General features: G+C 42.0%; 1 long non-coding RNA gene across 5 annotated transcripts in view; it reads right to left on the bottom strand.

Moving 5' to 3' along the window:
- LOC309373207 overlaps positions 1–19,853 on the bottom strand; it is a 37,505-nt gene that overhangs the window by 12,597 nt on the left and 5,055 nt on the right. The window contains exons 3-5 of one of the 5 annotated variants that reach the window (XR_014169837.1): positions 19,542–19,625; positions 16,319–16,447; positions 3,569–4,194 (exon numbers count right to left, since the gene is read on the bottom strand). This is a non-coding gene — a long non-coding RNA (uncharacterized lncRNA). Of the gene's footprint in view, positions 1–3,568; positions 4,195–11,175; positions 11,722–15,921; positions 16,448–19,541; positions 19,626–19,853 lie in introns of those variants that run through there. The other 4 variants (XR_014169838.1, XR_014169839.1, XR_014169840.1 and 1 more) reach the window with 4 other exon arrangements.

Here is a 19,853-nt window from a genome sequence, read left to right as displayed (position 1 = left end):
AAAAAAAGGTATTTAGGGAGGGAAAACCCCAAAGGGTAAGACCCCAAAACAGGCCAATGAGAACTTGGTGACTACAGAATGCTAATGGACTGAAAAAAAGGGTAGGAGAAGGAATAGTATGAAGTACCCTGGGAAAGAGGATGGTTGGTTGATCAGGAACAAGAACAAAGATATGGATTTGGATAGATGAATGCCTTTAGCATTCTTGTGCATTTTTAAAAGTTTGCTCTATGGTTTTCTGAGTTTATTTTTGAAAACTTCATTTAAAAAACAACAGTATTATGCACAGACAGTGTGGTGTAGTGGTTCATGTTTTGGTCTAGGACCTGGGAGAGCAGGCTTCGCATCTCCACTCATTCATGAAGCTCATTGAGTGACCTTGGCCAGTCAAACCCTCTCAGCCTAACCTACGTTGCAGGTTTGGTATGAGGATAAAATGGGAAGAACTATGTTTCCGCCTTCGTCTTCTTAGAGGAAAGGTGGAGGAATTGGAAGATGTAGGAGTTACACTTTAAAAGAATTCTTTAAACAGATTTTAAACTGCAACTTTTTTTAAACAAAAACTGGGGTCCACTATTATTATTTTTGAAAGCCTTCCTTAAACTTCATACTGAGCATTTCATTCACAACATGTACCAAGTTAAGATGACTCCAAGGACCCAGAATAATGACTATCCAGTCCTTTGTCAGACACACATTTCCTGCTCTGCTCTGAACCATATCATACACTTTTGGAGTTACTGTATTCTGGGTCACTGGCCAATGAGTTCTGTAGACCTGATGGTATATTTAGAATGCACAAACCGGTGCGGATCTCTCATGAATAATGCATCGGGCAGTTATCACACATCAGCAATCACTGCAGAGGCCGCTACTCCATTTCCAAGGTGTATTCACGTTATGCCTTCGCAAGCCAGGCAAGCGAGCCAGAGCTAGCTAGGAGAATGTTTCTGCCTCTCAATGCAACAGATTTTTAAAGGAGATATCAGGGCTGAAAAGGAGCTCTTGAGTCAACTTTAATGACCTGCCTGTAGCTGCCTCCAGGGCCCTAGAGGAGTGAGTTGCGTGAATAAAACTGACACGATCAGCTCTCCTGTGATGCCAGGTGGGGCATGGTGGATGGTGTGTTCTGGAGCATAGCAGAGCCGAGAAGCAGCAGCTCTCATTTCCAGTGGGAAGAGGGAAGGCCTGGGGTGCCAATGGGAGCTTTCCTCCTGCTGCGAATGGCAGGTGTAGTAGGAAAATTTTCAATGGGACTCCATTACACAGTTCAGATCCAGCTCTCACACAGCCCTCCTGCACCATCCCTCTTTCTCTCTCTCTCTGCAGAGATGTTCTACCACTGAGCTAAAGCACTCCTCCAAGCTCCTTCTCCCCATAGGTAAAGCATATCAGGTGCCACTTTAATCAAATAGAGGAAGTGAATGCTTTTGTTTTTTTATGATTGCTGCTGTTATGTTTTACAGTGGCTGCTCTTAAGTTTTATAGCTGCCATTTCAATGTTTTACATGCTTTTTTGTTTTGTTGTTCAGCATACGTTCGCAGTTTGTCTTACTTGCTTTCGTTTTGGTAAGCTGCTCTTCTAGGTGGAAAATAGGAGGGTGAGGGTGATTGGAATACAACTGCTGCCTTGTTGCTCAGAGAAGGACTTTTCATACCCCCCCCCTTGCCCTTGCAGCCCCCAGTATTTCCCTCAAATGTGAATCCAAACAGTTGGAGGATAAAGTTACCGTGGTTTTATCTTATTTCATGTTTCACTTGTGCTGGTATTTTATGTGTAAATGTGTTTGTAAACATTTATTATACTGGATGATGGCAAGTAGGTGCTTTCAGCGATGTGACATTTACACCTACTTAGAACTTATTAGATATTTTCATAAAAGTGATGATGAATGTCAAACCATGACATCTTGTATTTTGCATATCATTTAAGTTCCCTTTTGTTACCTGTGAACACAGTACCTCTCTCACATCTGTTTGGAGATGGAAGAGCTAGAACTTTTTATTTAAATGGATAATCATCCCTGTAGCTTCCTGGATGCATGTTCAGTTGCAATTATTCTCAAAGTGTACAGCACAATTCTATGCACCTTCACTCCAAAGGAAAGTTCATTGAGTTACATGGGGCTGATTACAAAGTAGGGGTGCACAGGAATCTTAGGCGGAAAGGAGGGGAACCTTTTTTCAGTCCAAGGACCAACTTACTTTCTGAGCAGCCTTCCAGGTGTTGCAGATATTAAGATTGTGCAGTTCAAAGTGACTGGAAGCATAAGAACTGACTACTTCCTTTTGGAAGTAATCATTGTCCAGGCCCATAAAAGTATTATTCAAACTTTTATTTGGAAAAACTCTTTAAAAACAGAACATAAGCAACAAAGATACATCCAAAAAATATCCATACAATATCTTGTACTGTCCAGCACAGGCTTACAAAATATGAAATAATCCAAACAGACCTAGAAGCAGAGGTCTATCTCTCCCCACACTCTGCATTTGAGCCTCCATTGAAAGGGGAAGGATTTTGTCTGTGTGCCCAGATGGCTGACAGACCATAGAACTTCTCACTTGGGGCTGTGGAGCGGCAACCCATATTTGATGTGGTCATATGGGGATCCTTAACCCAGGATTGACCCTGATGAAGTTATCAGCCAGCAACTGAGTTGGCTAATCTCAGATACTTACCCAGTGCCCCTAAGCCAAACCTCCTTACATCTGTAATCCATAGAGTTGTGGCCATTTCGACCCCCAAAATGTTGCCATGTCACTTATTGCTTCCTATGCTCCTCCCCCAGTGACCCGAGGCCAACTGCACCTGAGCCCACAAGTGATGCACTTCAGAATTCTGTCATCTCAAGGACCTGATTCTGTAGAACTATACACTGACTCCAATATAGAAAATAGAAATCTTATGTAAATACTGTGTGCGCAGATGTCGCACACCACCCCCCGACTGCAATATTACTGGGAAAGATACAGAGTAGGCAGAAGAAATGATTAGAGGATGTCAAAGGCAGTGGTACATGGAGGGACTTCAGAAAGTAGGATAGTTGAGCTTACAAAGGAGAGATGAATGGGAGGGGATGATGAATGTCACAAACTTATATCTGACACGGTGGCAAAACCTTCATGAAATGCATGGAGGAAACTTTAATGTTCACACCAAGCAGACAGCACTTCATTTTATCAAAATCTTGTAAAGAAAGTGGGCGGAAAGGGGCAGGGGAAGAGAAGGAAGCTTCTTGAAGCTACAAAAGTGTTGAATGAAAATTCAGGGCTGAATTGCTATTTGCATTATTTGAAGTAGCAATTTCAAGGAGTTTGAAAGATTCTGCTGAAATTATTTCTGGAGGTGATTGGAAGGTGCGATAGAGCTGAGGGAGTCTTTCCCTACTGGTAGACCAGTCAGGCTAAACCTAGGTTGTCCAGCTGCCGGGCAGGAGCAGTTTTTATTTTATTATTTGCAATTTTATTTTTTTTAAAAAAATCAAATCTATAACTGACAACATCAAGCAAAAATACCATGGCAGCGAACAGCAAAAATCAACAATAAAATTAGACTGACAAAAAAGTAGTACAAAATGCATCACTTTTTTTTTCTCCATAGGGAAGAAAGGAACTCAGAGAATACAGACTTAAGCTAACCACTGTGTTCACAAGACTTGGCTAAGCAACTGTGCAGTCTTAACACATGGAGACAACTTTAGCGAGAAAACTCCAGAGTGTGGAGTGATGGAGGAGGAGGTGGGCAGCCAGGTCTGAAGTGGGGGGCAGTGGCACATCAGGGGATGGTTCCCTGCGTAAGAGGCAGCTGCCAGATGCTGGGCAACAGAGCTGCTTGGAGCACTACAGTAAAAGGAGTTTGGAGGGAGACGGTGTTTGCAGGGGATTAATTAAAACGACCCCCTCCAAATCTATTATTTGTCCCATTGTGAGAACATAATAAGTATGCTTGGTATACACACAACATCGGTATGTTTTTCCCTCCTCCATAAGCATGAAGGAAGGCACTGAGTTTCCAGAGTAATAGCCGACCACTGTATCCATCTGCTATAAGTGGATGAAATCTCAGGTCTTCCTGTAGCAGAGGAACAATAGTTGCTGAGCTCATTACTGTTAGTTTACTCATGTTATCTGATTTGTAACCAGCCACTTCCAATGGCTTTTGAAATGCAGCACAATTACTTCCTAGGAAATCTGTTATTAAAAACAGAACACAAGAGTATGATTTTTTTATTATTAGTTGTTGTTTTTTTAAAAAACAAACCCCTTAGATAAAACTGCAGACAATAAACAAAGAAGTCAGGAAGAACTTACCAAGAAGAACATTAGGAAGCAGGGAGAAATTAGTAAGAAAGTACTTGGGGAAATGAAGTGGCATGACAGTGAAATGCAATGTGAAAGGACTGGAGATGGAGAAACTATTTAAATGCTAAAAAGGAAGGGTGGGCAGAATAAAGGTCTACACTTTATGGACAAAGGCAGGGAAGATCTCCAGCTGCCAAATGGCCATAAGAGGCACCATTGTATTCTTCCTGCAAGAATCAACATAAAGGCAACAAGAGGTAAACAAAGAAAGCAAGAAGAATTGTGTTGCTGCCAGGTGACGGATCAGGGCCACCATCTCCACAGTGGATAGAGGCTGTGTATACACCAGAGTGCTAGTGCCCACATCATTGCAGAGATCCCATTTTCCCATGTGCACTTTTGTGCACATCTGTCCACACACGAGCATTTTTGAAAGAACTGTATCTCAGTGTTTCTCATCCACATTAGCAGACAGTTGGGGATGGGAGACATTTGCACTATTTGATATCCCACTTTATCACTACCCGAAGGAGTCTCAAAGCGGCTAACATTCTCCTTTCCCTTCCTCCCCCACAACAAACACTCTGTGAGGTGAGTGAGGCTGAGAGACTTCAGAGAAGTGTGACTAGCCCAAGGTCACCCAGTAGCTGCATGTGGAGGAGTGGGGAATCAAACCCAGTTTGCCAGATTACAGGTCTACCACTCTTAACCACTACACCACACTGGCTTCCATCCAAATAAGGGTTCCAATCACCATCCCTGACCTCTGGAAAGCTGAGGCCCATTGTGGGCATGCATGCAGGTATTTTTTAAGGCATGGGCCAATTATGTTTGTGAGACAAGTTTCCAATATACCAAACTCTCACAGAACAGTGGGTTAAGAAGTGTGTGTGCTGTGCTGTGCCTTTTCCCACCAGCAGTCCACCAACGAGCTCCTCACCAATGAGAGTAAAGCAGGCATGACGAAACTTGGCCATCCAGCTGTTTTGGAACTACAATTCCCATCATCCCTGACCACTGGTCCTGTTAGCTAGGGATGATGGGAGTTGTAGTCCCAAAACAGCTGGAGGGCCAAGTTTGGCCATGCCTGATAAGGGGTGTGCTGATCAGTGGTACCAAGCAAAATGTCACACCACATGTTAAAAACAATATAAAATGCCCACGCAATGTGCTTCAACATGTCTGCTGTTGGGCAACATTTTATGTTGGGTTTTTCCCCTTATCACATTATCCACATTTGGGTGGGGGGGGTGTAATCAAGCTGCAGACCTTTTCTATATACACACACTACAAATTACACGTTATTCGTAAGCATTTTCTCACATCCCATTGGGGAATGTGTTAAGCCCACAAAAATAAGCACAACAGAAGCATTCTGTTAGAAGTTTGACAAGCTTTCTAAGTGCAATCAGTGGTGAAGCTATGCATTCAAGAATAATAGCATTATCGTAAACATCTGTTTCAACACAGCAGTATGAGCATGATCATACAATATATGTGGATATGACTGATATGGGAAAATTTGATTATAAACTCTGCTGTGAAATTATACAGTGACTACTCTAATATGCTCAGCTGCAGATGTAAACAGTACAGACAATGTTCCTTTGCATATTCCTTCAATTTAGCAGCAATTTACAGAATTAGCCATTTTCATGTAATCATTTTAAAATTATATTTAACAAAGCTCTTTCATTTCTTTTCTTACTCATACAGCTTGAACCTCTCTGCTTGAATCTATTACAGAGAGAGCTTAACTCAAGTTGTCATTGAAGCTTGGGAGAGAGAAGGCCTGTCTTGTTTTCAATAATCTCTCCCCACCTTTCCAATACAGTTGTTAAAGAATCTGGCAGAAAATTAGTGTCAGGCAGTGCATGATTTTATTTTATTTATCCAAAAGGTTGGAGCTGTCCACCCTCTTTGATTTGCTCATTCCAGATTGTGATTTGATTTCTTTGAAAGTCACAGAATGACTTGGTTCGTGAAAGTGCTAATTAGGGATGTTCACCTTTAAATGCAAAGTGAATCGAATTTCTGCTCCATCCCTAGACTGTCAAGTAAGAGAAAGGGGGTCAAGGAATGGATGACTAGAAAAAGCTAGGGCCAGAGTGAAGCAGGGAGGGAAGCAAAGCTAACTGGGGTTACAAAAGCAAAGCTGGAGGCAGCATTTACTCACCAACATGGTTACAGCCCAACTGTGTCTTCAAAAGCCTTTACTGAGCATCTCTCCACTGACAATCAACCCGAGGTACCACTGTATATTGTTTAAGTACTTAATTCGTTCTGGAGGTCTGTTCTTAACCTGAAGCACCACTTTAGCTAATGGGGTTAGGGTTAGGGTTGCACAATTTCTGTTCTCATCCTGAAGCAAAGTTCTTAACCCGAGGTAATATTTCTGGGTGAGCGGAGTCTGTAACCTGAAGCATCTGTAATCTGAAGTGTATGTAACCCGAGGTACCACTGTATTAGGATATGAAACTTTATTCCATACACTTTATTCCACACACACACACACACACACACACACACACACACACTGTGTGTGTGTGTGTGTGTAATTCCAGGTAAATCTGCCCTCTTGACCAAACACTCTCACCCTACAGTGGAACCTTGGGTTACATACCGTTCTCCTTACGAACACTTCGGGTAACGAGCTCCGCTAACCCGGAAGTAGATGCTCCTGGTTGTGAACTTTGCCCCGGGATGTGAGTGGAAGTTGCACAGCGACAGCAGCTGGAGGCCCCATTAGCAAAAGTGCGCCTCATGTTAAGAACAGTTTCGGGTTAAGAATGGACCTCCGGAACAAATCAAGTTCGTAACTGGAAGTACCACTGTACTTTCCTCAGTGGTATTCTGTGAGTTTTCCTTCCTTCCTTCCTTCCTTCCTTCCTTCCTTCCTTCCTTCCTTCCTTCCTTCCTTCCTTCCAACTTAATATAATTACTAGGGACCTATTAGGTTAGCAGGGCAAACCTTAAGTCAGCCTGACAACATTACGCACATGACATATCAGTTTTAGCACAGAAATAACCTGCAGTGCTGACAGCTGAAGCAAAATATGTCAGTCAGAGAACAGGCACCTTTTACTTTCAGACTGCAGCAGCAGCTCTTGTTATGATGAACCGTGGAAGCTTGTGAGCTGCTCATAGCATTTGACTGGGGAGGAATTCCCCCCTAACATTTTATCATCCATAGATGAACTGCTTCAAAATAGGCCTGTTTTGGTGATCTTGTAGGCAAAGGCATAGCTGCCCAAACTCTTTGCCTAAATAAAACATCAAGTCATCATCAGTACAGGATCTTCACTTATCTGATCAGTGGGGGTTTCTTGGAAAGTATTACAGACCCTCCAAGTGTGTCTCTATTTTTCAGGGGCATCCCTGATTTAGAGAAGCTGTCCCAGTTTCTGATTTGATTCTGGAATGTCCCACTTTTCCATAGAATGTCCCTATTTTCATTGGAGAAATATTGGAGGGTATGGTATTATAGAATCAGGTCGCTTTTGAGAAATCAAGTTCTCCTCCTAGAGAACATGTGTTATGGTGAGGTCACCACAACTGAAGGGGTGGAGGGAAGTCCGATGCTTGGCAGAGCTAAAGATAAGTATGTGATTTATTTGTATAATGAATGTATGTTTAATGCAAAAATAATAAAAATTTATTGGCAAAAAATAATAATAATAATCAGAAAACCGAGACAGCTTCTCTAAATCAGAGACATCCCTGAAAAATAGGGACACTTGGAGGGTCTGGACTATGACCTGGGAGACTAGGCTTCGAATCCCCCCTCAGCCATGAAGCTCACTGGGTGACCATCTCTTAGCCTAACCTACTTCACAGGATTGTTTGTGAGGATGAAATGGGGAGGAAGAGAACCATGTAAACCACCTCCAGATCCTTGGAAGAAAAAGGGGGTATAAAAATGTAATAAGTAAAACAAATAAACAAAACTCCCTACTAGCAGAGGTTCAGCAGGAATTGTTGTCTTCTGGAAATTGTATTATTTAAACAATACTTTGCAATATATATTATTTTTAAATGACCACTATTTACTGATATTTTTACTGATTTTTATTATAATCTTGTATGTTATATGCCACCTTGCTTTACTTTGTAAAAATGCAGATTGTAACTACTTCAGTGACTACATAAATAAACAAACATCACCTCATGCTAAAAATGGGGAATGCTTAGAAATTCCAAGATATAGAGTGCCAGCCAGGTTAGTCTCTCTTGAATATTAATTCACCACCAGTACTGTGCCTTAACCCTGCTTTTCTTTGGGATGGTTAATGCTTATAAAAATTACAGTAATTAATACAATATAATTACAGTATAACCAGTCTGATACTTGGGAAGTAGATAAGGAAAGAGCTCTCTTGTTGAGCACGCCAACTATGTGAGAGGGAAATTAATTCTAAGTTTGCTTAATCATTTTTGTGACAGAGAAGCACAAGTTATTTAATACATTTCTCGCAAAAAGGAAAATACAGCTGGAGCTGGGCCCAATGTAACATGTCAATATAAGGTGCTAAATGACCTAGGCCTCCTCCCACACCAACTTGCCTCTTTTAACAACTGTAGGAGAAGCTCTGCTGATGGTCCTCATGCCTAATGAGATTTATTGGGTGAGAGTCCATGACTGGGCTCTCTCTTCAGTGGCCCCTTTGCCTTCCGAATGAACCTTCTGAAGTTCATCCAACCATGATACTGGTGCCATTTTGATCACAGGCAAAGACATACCAAGCTTTTGAGAAGGAGTGAGGTGTTTTGGATATTTGAATTTCTATTTCTGCCGCTTGCTTGTAAACAAGGTCTGTGTTTTGTTGTTGTGTAAATATAAATATCAAACTAATATATTTATTGAAATGGAAACCCAATATTTTGGGAGGTGGCAGGTGGCATCTTGATTACCAGAGGAAGGAATTTCATGCAGATTTAAAAACCAGTCTCATTAATGGGGTATGGTTGGTCTGTATTGTTTCCTTTTGAACCTACGTGGAGCCTGAATTTTTTCTCTTTAAAAAAATAAAAGGAAGAGGAGAAGCAACAAAACCTTCCTAACACTAAGTAGAAGTCTTAAGGCAACAACAAGCTGTGGATCACTAGATTATATGTCGGTATGTATGGCTCTGTTTATCTCTAATCACTCCCCCTTTGATAACTCACACAAATTCACCATGTCACCACGATGTTCATGGTTTCACTTTCCAGCTGCTGTGGGCTTCTGAACAGCAGCGAGAAAACAATGGTCAAAGAATTATGAATATGAATATGCCTTGGCAGATTGGGTTTAACCCCAGAAAGATTATTACAGGGATGATGGCTTCTTGTGCATTTTAATTGGTGTCGAATGAGTTGCTTGCTAGATTTCTCTGCCATCTTCCAGCTATGTTGGCTTTCCCTTGGTTTACCATTATAGCTGATTGCTTATACAGAGGCTACCCTGCTGTTACAGTGGAAATCTCCAAATAATTAATATTTCCCTCCCCACTACCCTGCCAACCTTCTTGGTTATGGAGCTCAGGAAATCAAATGAAGCCAGCAGTGCTGTTATGGCATCTTAGGCAGGAGTAATGCTAAACAGCCAGATCCCACAGAAAAGGAACTTAGGTTCAAAGACTGGTGTGATTGCATTATTATTTTTTTTAAGTTCCTACAAAAGTGGACTACCTACTTTACCAACTCAATTATCTAAAGCAACTCTCTTACTTCAAGGGAGTATTCATTCTCCTTTCCCTTCCTCCCCCACAACAAACACTCTGTGAGGTGAGTGGGGCTGAGAGACTTCAGAGAAGTGTGACTAGCCCAAGGTCACCCAGTAGCTGCATGTGGAGGAGCGGAGGCGCGAACCTGGTTCCCCAGATTATGAGACTACCGCTCTTAACCACTACACCACACTGGCACTCCAGGTCAATTTATAGTGTTTAAAATGTATTATAAACATGTGACACCAGATGGCGCTATAGAGCAGAATCCAAAGTCAATGGCAGATTGCCTTTGGAGCTTTTTTTCTATAGATTTTTTTCCCATAGCGTCCCCCGCCCCCCGTATGGATCCAGCCAAAACAGACATTTTCCACTGTTGTCCCTGTACTGTGGAATGCCCTTCTGCCGTATGTGAAGCAAGAACCATAAGTTGCTTCAGACACCCTGTAAAGGTTTCTTTCTTTGCCCAGGTTTTTCAGATCACATTTTATGTGTATGAATCCACGGAATCATTTTTAAAATTTGTTTTTCTATGTTTTTACATTGTTGTTTTATTGGTTTTCGGTTCTATTTTTGGCTTAATGCATGTCGCTTTTATATTGTACATACCGTATACTGCGAAGACATTTTCAAGCTATTCATTGCGAACCGACCTGTGTGGCAAGCCTCAAATGATTCACTGCTTGTAGCGGTTGTTGTGCAGAAGCCATTTTGAGCAGTCTGCATGAGGCAGCTTTTTTTTGTGAAGCCACCATACCTTTCTCACTGGTGATCTAACCTCCCTACCCCTTTGAAAACTCATCTTTTTCCTCTTTCCCCCTCTTCTTTTCTAGTTTTATTGAGATTCCCTAAACAATGCCAATGGAAATTAAGGAAAGCCTTGCAAGAGCTGAGCTTGCACGTTCAAAGTGCATTGTAAAACCTCAGCTGATCTTCAAGTTAATTAAAATAAAGATGCCAAAGTTGCTGGGCAGACTGATTTCCCTGACTTTATCTCCTTTGGTAGCAGAATGAGCAAAACATGCCTACTTCGGAAGTTATAAATAGAGCAGAATAGCAATGACTTACAGCCCGCTCTGCAGTGTTAAAGCATGGTGGTGTGATGCATCTTCATGTTTTTGCTTTTAGTATACATTTAGGAATATGATCCAAATGACTGCCAACATTTAAAAATCTACTCTGTAGTTTTGTTTATTGTAGTCAGATAATGGAAACAGCAGATTTGAGGATCATAAAGATGAAACTTAGGCGGCTGAAATAACAAAAGCAACAACAAAATTCTCTCTCGCACGTGGTGCCTTTGGTGATGCATAGTGCCACTTAATACGCAGTTCTTCCAGATGCCATAGAGAGAGCTTTGTGCGTGGCTGCCAGAATTTCCTGGCATGGAGGCTCTCCACCCATTCTCTGGTTTTCAAAAATTATGACAATTTCAGAGTTTCAAACATTATGTAAATTATTCTAATCACAGATATCTATTGTTAAACCATGCAGATATAATTCCTGTTCCTGTAAATATTTCCTTGCTTAGCTCAGATTTGTTGGATGCTTTTCATTACAATAAAAACATAAGTACTTCCCCCCCCCCAACAGCTCAGCTGCTAAGCAAATAGATTTTGTTTTGGCCTTCCATGAAAGGCTCCAACTAATTCCACTTGGGTTTTGGTCATTTTCCAAATCGGCTTCCGAATTCATACTGGGTATTCAGCTCCTGGAAGGACGTTAGAAGAGGCAAGGGAGTGCACTGTGTTCCTGATGCGAGATTGCTGCAAAACGCCTCTGCCCCACTCCCCCCCCCAATCCCCATTAATGCCTGACCAGTGATGGCAAGTGACCATCCGGACTGGCAGTACAGAAGGCAGGAAGGCGAAAAGTAGGTACAACCAATGAGGAGTGGACCTTGATCCAGTGACAAGCAGAGACAACTAATTCTAGTTTTGTCCCCATCCACCTGCTGAGTTCTACAAGGGCAACACGGGGGCCACATCCACACCATACTGTTAGGAACTTGGGTTTGTGTGGGGGCCCGATTCCCCTAAATTCGTGGATGTAGTAAAAGTTAGAATCAAGGTTTGCCAAACATGGAAACCCCCTGGATTTAGTTATGAGCCAAGCCAGTTCGTCCATTAGCATGGCCCATTGAGGAAACCATCAGTAGGCAAGCCAGTCAATGGGGGCAAGGCTCCTTTCCTGGGCAGAGGCAAAGGCCAGGTTAAGGGTTTCAACACTGAATGATGTGGGCTGCGGGGAGGTCCCTGGAGACGTTTAGCAGTGCGAAGCAGAAGGAAGGGCAGAACTCCATGGGAGCTGGGAATGGCAGGCTGGGACTAAGAGACACAGAGGACAGCTTTTTGCTATCCTTTGAATCTAATGCTGCCATTAAGGAGAAGACCTGCATAGGATGTGAATGCTCTACAATCCCTCCTTCTAAGTGCAGGTTGTATATATGTGTAAATAGAACTCTATATCATAAAGACACCAAAGTCTCTGTGGTGCTTCGTTGTTCCAAAAGGAACAACAGACTCTGGCAGGTGAGCCTGCAACCCCTCACATCACTTGGAAATTGGGATTGTGTGTAACAATACATGTAAAGCACTATGATACCAATTTAATCAGTCAAGGTCCGCCCCCCCCCCCCCGCCGCCTGAATCTAGGGAAGCATAGTTTTTTAAGAGTGCTGAGAATTGCTAGGAGATCCCTATTCCCCTCATGGAGCCACAGTTCCCAGAGTGGTTTAACAGTCAAACCCTCTGCCCTGAGAACTCTGGGAATTGCTGCTTTGAAAACTATATAGAATTCATTGGGGGAGGCCATGCCGGTTTAAATTGGCATCATAGTGCTTTAAATGTATGGTGCGAATGTGGCCTTAGAATAAGGAGAAAGATGCTGGCAGCAAGGGCTAAAGGCAGAGAGGTGGTAGCTGGCTGAGGACAGAATAACATGGGTGGAGCAAGGCTCCGCTCATCCTAATGGACCAGACTCCACTGTGCCTCACTATGTTGTTGCTTGTAGCATTCTCTTTCTCTCCTTTGTCAGATGTGGAAAACAATGGCACTCTTGATAACATTAAACAAAAGGAGAACAAAAGAAAAGAGGAAATGAAGGAGGGGAAATTGAGAATTGCACAGAAATGCCATTTTGTTTTCTTTGTGGGATCAGCACTCCTGCGTCTCAACTAATTGCACTGCCCATGAAAGCTCATTTGTAATAATTACTCAGTGATAAGGTTAGCTGAGCTACAAGGTCAGTACTCTACAAGTCTCTCCTTGTAACACAGGCAGACATTAAGGGGAAGGCAATAATTCCTTACAGCTATAAAAATAGAGTAAGGTCAAGTCACTCTCCTTGCAGTTCAGTATGGGCTGTTTCAGCCAACACTGTGTGCTCCTCCCTGCAAGATTTGCTTTATTTTCTTGTCAACATCATTCAAAAACTTTCACAGCAGTTTAGTATCAACAGTTGTGGCAGTACTTTCCCCAGAGAATCTGGAAAAGAAAGAAAACACACACACACACACAGCTGGGATTGTAAGACAGAAAAGGGTTTTTCAGAGAATTGAAGATGGTATGGTGAATTTCCAGTAAAATTTTGGGGAATATATATTTTTTTTAAGTGTCAGAAGATAGCTGACAACAGCACCAACCAAATCTCAGGGGACAAAGAGTTCATAGTTGGGGTGTCACCATGGAAAAGGCCCTATTCTGTCCTTTACCACCATTCCATGTGCCCCACCCATAGGTGAAACCATGAAGCCACCCTGCTAATATTAATACATGGGTATCTTAATACAGTGGTACCTTGGGATGCGAACAGGATCAGTTCCGGAGCCGCATTCACATCCTGAATAGAAAGTAAGACATGACTGCATACGCGTGGGTTGCGTTTTGCCGCTTCCGCGCATGCGTGTGATGTCATTTTGAGCATCTGCGAATGCGCGAGCGACGAAACCCAGAAGTAACGTGCTCCATTACTTCCGGGTTGCCTTGGAGCGTAACTTGAAAATGCTCAACCTGAAGCACATTCAACCCGAGGTGTGACTGTACAGTGAAAGAAGTTCCTTTAGGTTTCTGGGTCAGACATTGTTTAAATCTTGTCTTCTAGTACAAACACTGTTTTCCCTGTCATATCTGAGCAAACGAAATATGCAAGGTTTTGAATCCCTACAAAAACCTGAAGAACCTTTGTACCATGTTATCACTGCACCATTTTGCAAATTTTAAAAAGGGGCAGGGCATAACATAAATCATTATTTGTTTCTGACTTCCAGTTGAAGATGGCGACAACGAAGACTACTTGTCCTTTAGCTCCACAGTCTGATTTAATTTGTGTTTTGTTTTGTTTTGTTTTTTTGAATAGTTTTAAAGTCAGTTGGCTCAGCTGTTATTGATAATTGCAACAACAGGCAAGGGGCGCATTTCTTTTACATGGACTTAAAAGCCATATATTTTAATTGGAGGACAGGCACTGGGAGAGCAGCTGTTTTGACTCAATGTTCAGCATTTAGCTGATAAGGAAAGAATAGACGTTCATCTCGACTGAAGGAGACTCTGCAGTTATATCAGTCTTGATATGGTTACCACACAAGCACAGACCCGCAGTGCTTCAAATAAATCATCCAGAACTCCATTAACAAATTTAGTCCAGAAATATATACTGGACTGTTGTGAATCAGTAACTGGAGCAGCTGGAGCAAGGTAAATGGAGCTAACTGAAAAGCATTTGCGGCAAGATACAATTAATTTATCATATATGAATTGCCCTAGCTCCTTACATGGCGACTGTGCAAGAAATGTAACATATGTAATATGTTCCTGTAATGAAAGCTTAGCCTAAATAGTTAGTTTATCTGAACTTGTTAGGAATTGATACACAGGCTTCCAGGCAACTGCAGCTTCCTCCATATAACAAAACCTCAACAATGTGCAATAACAATTGTAGCCTAATAGACTTGACCACAACAGAATGAAACTCTCACCATGGGAACTTTTACGTGACACAACAAACAGCAGAGGGAATCCTTAGCAGAATCAATGCTTTGGAAAAGGAAGTTTATGGTTTGAATGCCATAACTGGTGCACTAGTTGGGTTAGTGGAGACAGGAATTCTGTCTGTAGCCCTGCAGATGGGACCCACCAGTGAAGAAACTGAAGTTGGTGGTGGTTTGGAGGGATATCAGAGAAACTCCTACAATGGCTTGAATTCCTGTTTGCAATTCAGATTCTGTTTTCATTATTCTGCTGGGTTTATTCACTGACCAGTTATGAAGAACATCTGTACAATACCTCTTTCTATAAGAATCATCATTAGAATTTGGACTTTCCCCCTCACTCACTACTTTTCCAAGTGTGTTTATGAATCCATCATTTATTGCCTTTTTCTCCCACTTGTACTGTGGGGTGGGAAATGTGGAGTGTCTGCCTGTTGCCTCTTGAGTTCCATCAAAAGATGCTACATAGGGGCTTGAACAAATTAGGTGTCAGACTAAAATCATTTCCTTGGAAGGTAGCAACTGGGTTATCAGCATACTCATCCACTATCAGTAGCCTTTTTGAATTATGGTGCTGGAGGAGACTCTTGAGAGTCCCATGGACTGCAAGAAGATCAAACGCATCCATTCTTAAGGAAATCAGCCCTGAGTGGTCACTGGAAGGACAGATCATGAAACTGAGGCTCCAATACTTTGACCACTTCATGAGAAGAGAAGACTCCCTGGAAAAGACCCTGATGTTGGGAAAGATGGAGGGCACAAGGAGAAGGGGACGACAGAGGACAAGATGGTTGGACAGTGTTCTCGAAGCCACAAACATGAGTCTGACCAAACTGCGGGAGGCAGTGGAAGACAGGAGTGCCTGGCGTGCTCTGGTTCATGGGGTCACAAAGAGTCAGACATGACTAAATGACTAAACAACAACAATCAGTAGCCTTGGGTCTGAAGGGGTTTATTCAAGAATGGAAAACTCAAGTCTATCTCCTGATCATTCATATTGGTGTAAAAGCAGGATTCCAAGTTCCAATCTCGATGTCATTTAATTCTTTAGCTACTGAATCTGTTACTTAGTGAGCTCAGAGCTATCGCTGTCTTGATATGCCCACCTTGTTTCTGCATTACACATTTTTGCATTTATGTTTTTAAACGAGCAACTTGGAAATGTTTTCACTAAAAATGCACAATTTCAATATTTTTTGAGCCAAGAACTGTGCTGCGACATACAAAGAAGTGAAAAAGGTGGATATCCCGCCTGTGTGTTAGTCCAGGATGTATGACTCAGATCAGTCGAAAACATAAGACATAAGAATGTAAAATGTACCTGTTGGATCAAGCCAATGGCGTCCCATTCTTACAGGTGGCCAACCAGATGCCTGCAAGGTGGACATGTGATCATCATCACTCTGCCCATCTGCAATTCCCAGCACTGCTATTCAAAGGTAGAAAGCCTCTGACAGTGGAAGTACAACATAGCTTCATGGTTAATAGACAATGATTGCCTTTGCCTCCAGATCATATTGGAGGTAATAAAGATCCAATTCCTCAAGCATCCCTAGTTGACTAACGTTCTTATTTTCTAATGAATGCAAAAGCTGATATTTGCATGACCTTTAGCGATGTTAATGTTTAGTGGCACTTTCTCATGAAGATGTTCAATAGGAACAGTGCAGAAATCAATAAATGTGATTATGATCATGGCTTTGGAAACAAAGGGTCACTGCTTAAAATAATGTTTGTTCAGGAACATTCTGACTTCTCAGAGAGAAAGCTCAGCTATAAAAAGGCCTGTATGTTTTTGTTTATATTTAAATATTTAGAAACTGCACTTTCATAAAAATTGTAGCAAGGCGGTATACAACATGAAAGCATAATGTTACAATAACATCAGTAAAAAACATGGTTGGTTTTTGTTTTGTTTCTTTCATTTTAAATCGCATTCCAACGTTCTGTCTAAGCAGTACAGTTTTCAAAAGTTGTGGAAAAGAAAGCTGGGTGACTGCTGCCCAAATTCTATAGGGGAGGACTTGCACAGGGCAGAATCTACCACACTAAAGGCTCTAGTAAAGGCCACCTGAACACAGGGATATATGAGACCATCCAAAGTGCTCCTTCAGAAGATCTCTGTGATCAAGATTGAGCTATAGGAACAAGGTATACAGGGAATAGGGTGAGGTGCGAAGAGAAGAGAGGAAATAGGATGCATGGTTTGAAGCACAATGATAGGAACATCACAAGTTCTTGATCACAGGAGCCCGAACCTGAAATATACTGGGCTGATGTAAAATAAAATTATGAAGCAGTTGTAAGCTCCCAGGAAGTGTGTTTATTGGTTATTGGATCACTTTCTCTGCAAGCAGAGAGAGAGCTTTTAAGTATAATGTACAATGAAATGGAAAATGGTTCTGAGACTTCAGATAGCCATGCAACCATCACTACTCCACTGTCCAACAGTGGTAGGGAATGAAAAGGGACATGTCAGAAGTGGATTGGGAAATGTCTTTGATCCACATGATTCAAGGCTCTCCCATTCCCCATACAAGCCCCCCCAGAGAGAAAAATGATGGCAGCCTCCAGAGCTGGCATAGTTCCTTTACCTTCCATTGAAACCAAAAGGGGGGAGGATGTGAAAAGGACAATCAAGTGCCAATAGGGTGGGGATGGGGGTGGGGGAGAGCTGCTCCACCAGTTTCCTCTCTCGCAAGCAGCCAGTCCAATGTGGTTTAGGAAATGGCATTTCCTTTGCAACTGACTCTCACCCTGCCCTCCATAGGCTCTGTAAAACTGAACACAATTTAAAATCAAAGCTGAGCAATCTGCTATTTATCTTAATCACAATACAGTAGGGCTCAGAGGATGTTAAAAGAGTAATTGGAATAAAGCAGAGAGGGGAAAAACTGACAATACTTTACTGAGGAAAACTGATTAAGAACAGCATATAACTTTAGAAGAAATAGCCAGAGGTTTTTCCTTCTTTACAGGGTTCAGGTCTACACTGGGTGTGGGGTATGGACTCCTTCAGAACCACTTTACTGCCCTGCCCCCCAGCTCCTAGACCTAAACTGTCTTTTTCACTGACAGCTAACTCACAACTGACTAGAATCTCCATACGATCAGAGCATGCTGTCACCCAGACTAATAGCAAAAATAGCCCTTTAAGTCATACACTGAATGGTCTCTGTTGTACTTCCAACACCACATTTGGTGGCTTTATTGTAGCTGAGCAGGTGAACAGGAAGTAAGGCATTGGAGAGGAAAGTATATAGCCAAGAGCTAAAGAGAATTATGGGAGGCAGGAGGGAGTGTGGGAGGGAGGCATAATTCCCATCAGGAGACAATCTGACTGAAGGAACAATAACCAGAAATCCCTTCTAGAACAGCAAAGGTGCAAAATGATGCTTGAAATTATTGACTATCCTGATGCGCAGCCCAGAATATTTTTTAAGGGGGAAAAGAATTTCTTATTTGGTGGAAAGAGGATTACAATTCTTTAACACAGCAGTTTTAAAAAATAGTTCCTGTTGGAAACTGCTCGGTGAACTGGATTAATGGAGAGAGTGCAAGGAAGGCTGTCAAGAGACCTTGAAAAATACAGCATATCACATCTGGATCTGTAATCTATCACATAGATGTCACCAGTCACAGCACACACTCACAGTGAGATTTTCAACGCAGTTTAAGATAGATGCTATAGGCAATCAATCCCTTTTTCATTTGATTTCCTGTGAAAAAGCTACACAGAATTTAAAACAGATGAAAGCTAATGGGTCTTTTATGCATTACACCCAAGTCCTATTTAATTTAACTGAAAATGAGATTCCACTTCTGCAAATGTTTGAAAGTCATAGAATTGGAGAGGTAGGTGTGATCCCCATCAAAAGATATATTGCAAGTATGGCACACTAGCAGACCAAGTGTCCTTATTTACTCCAGAATTTGGAAGTGGGGCATTGGCATAACATTTGCATGAGAGGCATGTGGGCAATCTGCTCCAGTGTTTTCTGCCCTTTCTAAAAACAACAGCCACCCCTTTAATGCACATTTCTCATAATATGCATATATTTTTATTCGGTTTTGCTTAATATAATGCATTTTAGTGCTTTTCTCCCATGAATACATTTATTCTTATGCACACGTTTCCCCAATGTACACCTTTGTGTGGCCATTTTGTTTTCACTGGAGAGCAGCATTGCAAAATTTAGAGAAGGGCAACATTCAAAAGACAGCTGTGCATTTCTTTCAGGGGGTGCAAATGTTCCCCCATGCCAAACCTGTGGCCCTCCATATGTTGGACTACAGTTCCCATCATCCCTCATCAGTGCCTATGCTTGCTGGAGATTATTCCTGCATTGCAGGGGGTTAGACTAGATGTCCCTCGAGGTCCCTTCCAACTCTACAATTCTATGATGGGAGTTCAGCAGCTGAAAAGCCACAAATCCTTTGTCCCTTGTTTTATATACCCTGCACCACAGAGCCTCACTTCTCATCCTTCTCACTGCTTGTTCAGTGTTGCTGTTGCTCTGCTCTTAAATGTGGTGTGCACTTACCCCGATGATTCCAGACTTCTCAAGGTGCTGCGCAAGTGCTGTTCTCATAGTCCTTTATAACAATCGCGTATGACAGAGCAACTGCTGAAATCAACGGAGATACAGCTGAGAAGATTTTTACCCAATTCACTTTGCTGCTACCCTTTGATTATTACAAATGCAGCCTAAACAAACATTAAACATTGATGAGCGAACTGAAATGTGTCTGCATTGTTTGCTACAGCTGCTCTGGAGAGGGAAAGAAATCATTGGTTCAAAATGCCTTAGTTATGTCAATTATTGTCACGAAGGAGCTACTTGCTGCACTCATTG

Source organism: Podarcis melisellensis (assembly GCF_964234715.1).
Source record: "Podarcis melisellensis genome assembly, chromosome: 6".
Taxonomy (NCBI): Eukaryota; Metazoa; Chordata; class Lepidosauria; order Squamata; family Lacertidae; genus Podarcis; species Podarcis melisellensis.
Note: the sequence above shows the minus strand (reverse complement) of the source record. Positions and strands in the feature narration are given on the sequence as shown.